Here is a 6,349-nt window from a genome sequence, read left to right as displayed (position 1 = left end):
TCACCCTAACCAAATGTGCCCTTAACTTTTGGAGAAATTGGGATAGTTGGACTGGCTTGGGAAATTGGGAAAATGGCAGACAGGCTTTTGTTAGGGGGTGAATAGGGTGGGTTTGGGCTTTGGGCTTGGAGAGTGGGGAATATAAATTTAAAATTTAAAATTTAAAATTATATAGTTTGTATTCGATTTATTCGAATTCAAAAATTTAACTCGACTCGAACTCGAAACTCAAAATTTGAAAAACAAATTCGAGTTGATTCGATTAACTCAAATAATTCGATTTGGATAATTCAAAATTCAATTTTTTTTCAAATTTTTCGAGTCGAATTGTTCACCCCTAACCGCAATGGTCAGCACCCATATGTATTTTTTAAAAAATATGTATATTCCCTGATTTAAAAAAAAGAAAAAAAATATTTTAATAGGTGCCGGCATTGAAGTGGCCAACACCAGTTCAAAATTTAAAATTTTTTATTTTTTTGCCTGAGGAAATCAGGAACCTTAAGACTTTTAAATGTAAGTCCACACTTTTGATAACACTGCTCTCCTTCTCTGTTTTTCTCATCTTTCTTCTTGGCTAAGGGCGATAGGTTAGTGAGGAGTAGGGAATATAGGTTTTTATGGTCTTTGTAAAATATACCATATGTTAAAATCATAGGTGATATATCTTTTTTCTGCTTAAGGAGTTAATGCCTTTACTTGTTCTATGAAGTTTCAGTTTTAATTAATTTCATTTAAGTTTCTACATCCTGCAAAAACTTGTTTGGTTTCCCAGGCAATTTAGTAGAATTGTTTGTTTGCAAATTTCTTTGTTCTTTTGATGAATAAACTCTGCTGCTATTTTTAAAATTTTGAACTGGTGCTAGCCACTTCAACGCCAACACCTATTAAAATAATATTTTTTTCTTCTTTTTTAAAATCATGGAGTACCCATATTTTTTAAAGGTATTTCAAAAAATACATACGGGTGTCAGCCATTGCAGTGCTGTATTAAGGGATAGTCAGCCTAACTTTAACGGTTAGGTAGTTAGCAGTTAGTTTGTTAATAAGTAGTTAGTAGGTTAATAACAGTTAGCAAAGTTGTTTAAATACGTGTGTATGGTTTCTTTTATTTTCATAATGGTTTAATAAAACTTTTGTGATATTTCTCTTCATGGTATCAGAGTTGTTCAAGGTTTTGTTGTTGATTTTTTTTTCTGCAAAATTGTTAATTGTCATGGTGTCTAAGGTGGTTGAAGAAAGTCACTCCAATGCTGGTGGTGAACATATAAATCTTCCTTGTCAAGATTCAGACTCAGTCGCTTCTATTGTTGGTAGACGTCTTCAACAGTTTCCTAAACACGATACAATAAAGCTTGATGAGCATAATTTTCTTTTATGGAAGCACCAAATTATGTTAATTCTTGAAGGATACGGTGTGTATGGGTTTGTTTTGGGTACTATTAGTGTACTAGCACAATTTTTTGTGGATAAAGATAGGAGATTGATAGAAAATTATAATTATGTTTTACATGTGCAACAAGATAAGCTATTGGCTTCTTGGTTGCTTTCAACTGTTAGTGATGAAATTCTAGTCTATCTTACTAGTGGTCGTACTAGTGATGAAACTCTCCAGTATGCAACATGCGTTGTATTCATAGAAAAAGGGTCATTTGTCTATTAAACAATATTTATCTAAAATCAAGTTTATGTGTGATATGTTGGTTGCAGCAGGTTGTTTGATTTTAGATCAAGAAATGGTTAGCATCATTCTTGCAAGGTTGCTAATTGAGTATGAATCAGCACGGCTAGTAGCTTTAGCTACTGGTGTCTCGCTTGATTTGTTGACTAAGATGTTTCTTGATTGTGAAGCTTGACAACTTGAGTTCTTGAATAGTGTTCTCGTACAAGCTAACGTAGCTAGTAAGCAAGATCATGATGATGGTGATTGGACCAAGGGTTCTGATTATAAAAATGGCTATTAAGGGAACAAACAGACATATAGAAGGGCTTTTGTTATGAACCAGAATTTGAAAGTAGAAAAGAGAGTAATCGGAGAAGAGAGAAAGAAAAATAGAGAGAAGATTGAGAATACTGGATTTTCTTCTGTTTTCATTCATGAAGAATACCTCATGCATTACATGCAGTTTTAAAGGAAAACTAACAAAGTGACGTGGACAATTTCTGTTGTGATTAAACGCACCGTATAACTAATCTTCTAAACTCCCTGTTTCAATTAAACTAACAGACCCCCTTCCCAAAACTCACCGTTTTACTTAATCTTCACAAATATCTCCTGCTAACTTTTCTGCTCATAACAATATTCCTTTCCCAGAAAACAGCCTTGTCCTCAAGGCTGAAAATGAGGAAATTTGACTTGGAATGCATGTTTCTACCATGGTAGCCGGCCTTGATGTAAAAATATGAGCGTATAAGCAAGAGACTCAGGATCATCTCTTCTGCTAACAGTGCTTCCCAAATGCGCATGGACACTTGCATATCGAACAGTTCCTCTAAACATATCAGGTCGTTGATCATAATCAACATGCAGTCCACTTCTGCTATCTTTCCATTTTGTTGCTAATCCACGGTCAAGAAGAAACAACTTCTTCTCTTGTGGCGTGGATGGTTGACCAAGTAAAAAGTTCTCAGGTTTAACATCCCCATGCACATAACCTTTGGAGTGCATCTTCTCTAGTAAAGATAGGGACTCAACAGCTATACAAGCTACCATTTTTGCAGACATCGTTTGACCTGAAGGATTCCAAACATCCCATAAACTGGGCCCTAATATGTCCATAACCCTCACATAATAGTCTCCTTGTTTTCCTTTGTAGTGCACTTTTGGAACTCCGTGACTACCACCTAGAGCATTGTAAACTTGCCATTCGTAAAGAGGACCATAACTAAAACCTTTGCTGTTTCTATGCTCAAATTTCAGAGCTACCTCCATGGCTGTAGAACCAGTTGCACGTTCATTTCCATCACTAACACGTCTTCCAACAAACACCTGACCAAATCCACCTTTACCAAGCTTTCTTTCTATCCTGTACATAGGAGATCCCCCAACTTGAAAACTCCTCTCCGATCGACGTTTGTCAGCAGATTTATCATATTGATTCTTTGAGAAATCTAATAAAACTGCATGTAATAGTGACTTCTTTGAAAGCTTGTCAATAAGCATCAACCAAGTTGTTCTCCTAGATCCCCAATTATTCTGGCCACCTCCATTACTTTGATTCCCCCAACCAGATGCAAGATAATTCCCAAAATTTTGGAGACCAGAATGCTTATTTTTCTTCCCTCGGTTAAAAGGTTCACGTTTCTGACCTCTAGCAACATCCTGAACTTGCTGTTTCATAAGTTCAGATGAATGAGATCCTCCTAACCACATAAAGCACCTCTCTGTAGGTGTTTTCCACATACCAGATAGCATGTGAAATACATCTGCCTTGGCATCGAATGTTGCGCCCTTCTGGTACATGAACTGCCCCGTATCCAGACACCTCGTTCCACTTGAAACGATCGCTGTTGCACCAATGCTCGTGTTTAAAGCGCCTTTCCCCGAAGCTCCCAAAATAATTGGTTGCTCTCTCAAATGCACACTGCCCCCTGCAGTAATGGATGGATCCATCTGCTCCTGAGGTGGATCAGAATCTTTTGGTAGGAACCCAAGAGGAGCCCCCAAAACCCCCTTATCCTTATCAGCTGCAGCAGTTACCGGTAAACCAGTTGGCGGTGGCCCGAAATACTGAACGAACAACGACTGGAAATCACCTCGTAACTCCGTTCGAAGCTCCTTTAGACGGGATTCCATCTTGACCTCCAGATGCACGAATTTCTCTTGGAATTTGGAGATTTCCTGCTGCATATTGCTCACCTCTTTTTGCAACCTCGTCGATACGCCTTCGCCAGCCATCGAAAGGGATCGTGATAGCTCTGATACCTTTATTACGAACCAGAATTTGAAAGTAGAAAAGAGAGTAATCGGAGAAGAGAGAAAGAAAAATAGAGAGAAGATTGAGAATACTGGATTTTCTTCTGTTTTCATTCATGAAGAATACCTCATGCATTACATGCAGTTTTAAAGGAAAACTAACAAAGTGACGTGGATAATTTCTGTTGTGATTAAACGCACCGTATAACTAATCTTCTAAACTCCCCGTTTCAATTAAACTAACAGACCCCCTTCCCAAAACTCTCCGTTTTACTTAATCTTCACAAATATCTCCTGCTAACTTTTCTGCTCATAACAGCTTTCAACATAACAGAGGTTTCCATCGAGGTAGAGGCTGTGGGGGTCATTTTTCAAACAATTGGCTCTAATGCCAGTTGTGTGGTAAAGTTGGACACATTGTCCAAAAGTGTTATTACCGTTTTGATGAAAGTTTTGCAAGTGTTTTTGATGAAAATCGTTCAATGACAGTGAATCATCATCAACTTGTTGCTCCAAGACAGATCACGACTAGTTGTGAGGCACATTATTGTTGTAATGTATGTCCTAGCTCTCAAAGAGGTAACAACCACTCAAGGGGTAATGTTTTGATGCCTTCAACCAGTAGTGATGAGCAGATGTGGTATCTTGAGTTCGGAGCTACGAACCATTTTACTAAAGATCTTTCTACTCTTAGTCATTCCACTGAATATACAGGTACAAGTCAACTCTTGATGGGTAATGGGGTTCCTATTCCTATAACTCACGTAGAAATGTCCTCAATTGCAAAAATTTGATTTATGTAGCTGAGCTTGCAAAGGATAACCAGGTATATTTTGAATTTCATCCTTATCATTATTTTGTGAAGGACATCAAGACAGGGAAGGTTTTGTTGGTGGGATATGTTCATAAAGGGTTGTATCGTTTTGCTCCGCCAACACATCATGGAGGTCTTTTAGGTTCGTTTGGTTCTCAACTTGGACAACCGCTCGTGCATTCGGCTATGATTGACACTCTTGGTTTTAACTTGTGGCACAAAATGCTAGGTCATCCATGTAGTATAACACTTACTCAAGTATTTAAAAGTTGTAATGTTGCATTGAATAAATATGTTCTGTAAATGGTCTATTGATTGTGTCAGTATAGGAAGTCTCATAAGCTAGTTTTTCTTTTTTCTCAAACTGTGTACTCGTTCCCTTTTGATCTCGTTCTTTCTGATCTATGGGGGTCGACTCTATTGCAATTAGAAGGTTGTCTTTATTATCATTCTTTTATTGATGCATATATTCGTTTTATATGGATTTACCTGTTGAAGAAAAAAGTTGAGGCGGTTGACAAATTTATTTAGTTTCATAAGTTTGTAGGTGTTCAATTTGGTTGCAAGATTAAAAAGTTTCAATGTGACTGGGGTGGTGAGTATAGATCGCTGACTAAGGTGCTTTATCAGCTGGGTATACAACACCGGCTCACTTGCCCACATATGTTTGAACATAATGGTATTATCGAGAGAAAACACAGTCATTTGGTAGAGATAGGTCTCATACTGCTTGTACAAGCCTCATTGCCTATGCATTTTTGGAGCCATGCATTCTTGCATGCTGCTTACATAATAAATAGGCTTCTACCACCAATTTTTCAAGGCAAGTCTCCTTATAAGAAGTTGTATCATTTAACACTAGATTAAATGCAACTTAAGGTTTTTGGTTGTTGCTGTTATTCATACCTGCGACCTTACAATAAGCATAAGTTGAAATTTCATTCTTGACCTTGCACTCATATTGGGTTTAGTCCTATTTATAAGGGTTACAAATGTCTAGATGAGAATGACCGAATTTTTGTGTCTCGACATGTAGTTTTTTTATGAAGATTGTTATTTATTTAACAAGATAGAGTTGTTTTGTATCAAGGACACCTTATTGATGGAGCATCAAAGGTCAGATGTTCCAATCTTATCTCGACAAGTATCTGTTCAGTCCTCAATTAGTTCAGATAAAAGTGCTACGGGGTGTTTGTCTAGTTCTGGTGGAGGTGTTTATGCTAGTGTGGAAACACTTGTTGATCAAACTCGGATGTCTTCTAACAGGTCCATTTCTCGTGCAGAGTCAAATCCCAATAATATGGTTATAGAGTAGGATGGTGGTGCTTCACTTGGTTCGCATGAGGATTTACTTCCTCCTATGGTACCTGTGTATTTGCTTCCTCCTTTTCCTGCACCTGTCAACTTACATCCCATGCAAACGAGATCGAAACGTGAGATTTTTAAACTAAAGATTTATGCTGCTGAATTGGTTGATTGTGAACCATTGTCAATTGATGAAGCAGTTTTATGCCAAAAATGGATGAATAATGCTCAATAGGAGTATCAGGCACTCATGAAAAATCAGACATGGGAGCTTGTACTTTTACCTCCTAACGGAAGGCTCGTGGGATGTAAGT

This window comes from Gossypium raimondii, chromosome 13 (genome assembly GCF_025698545.1).
Source record: "Gossypium raimondii isolate GPD5lz chromosome 13, ASM2569854v1, whole genome shotgun sequence".
Lineage (NCBI taxonomy): Eukaryota > Viridiplantae > Streptophyta > Magnoliopsida > Malvales > Malvaceae > Gossypium > Gossypium raimondii.
The sequence above is the reverse complement of the archived record's forward strand: the minus strand, read 5'-3'. Positions refer to the sequence as shown.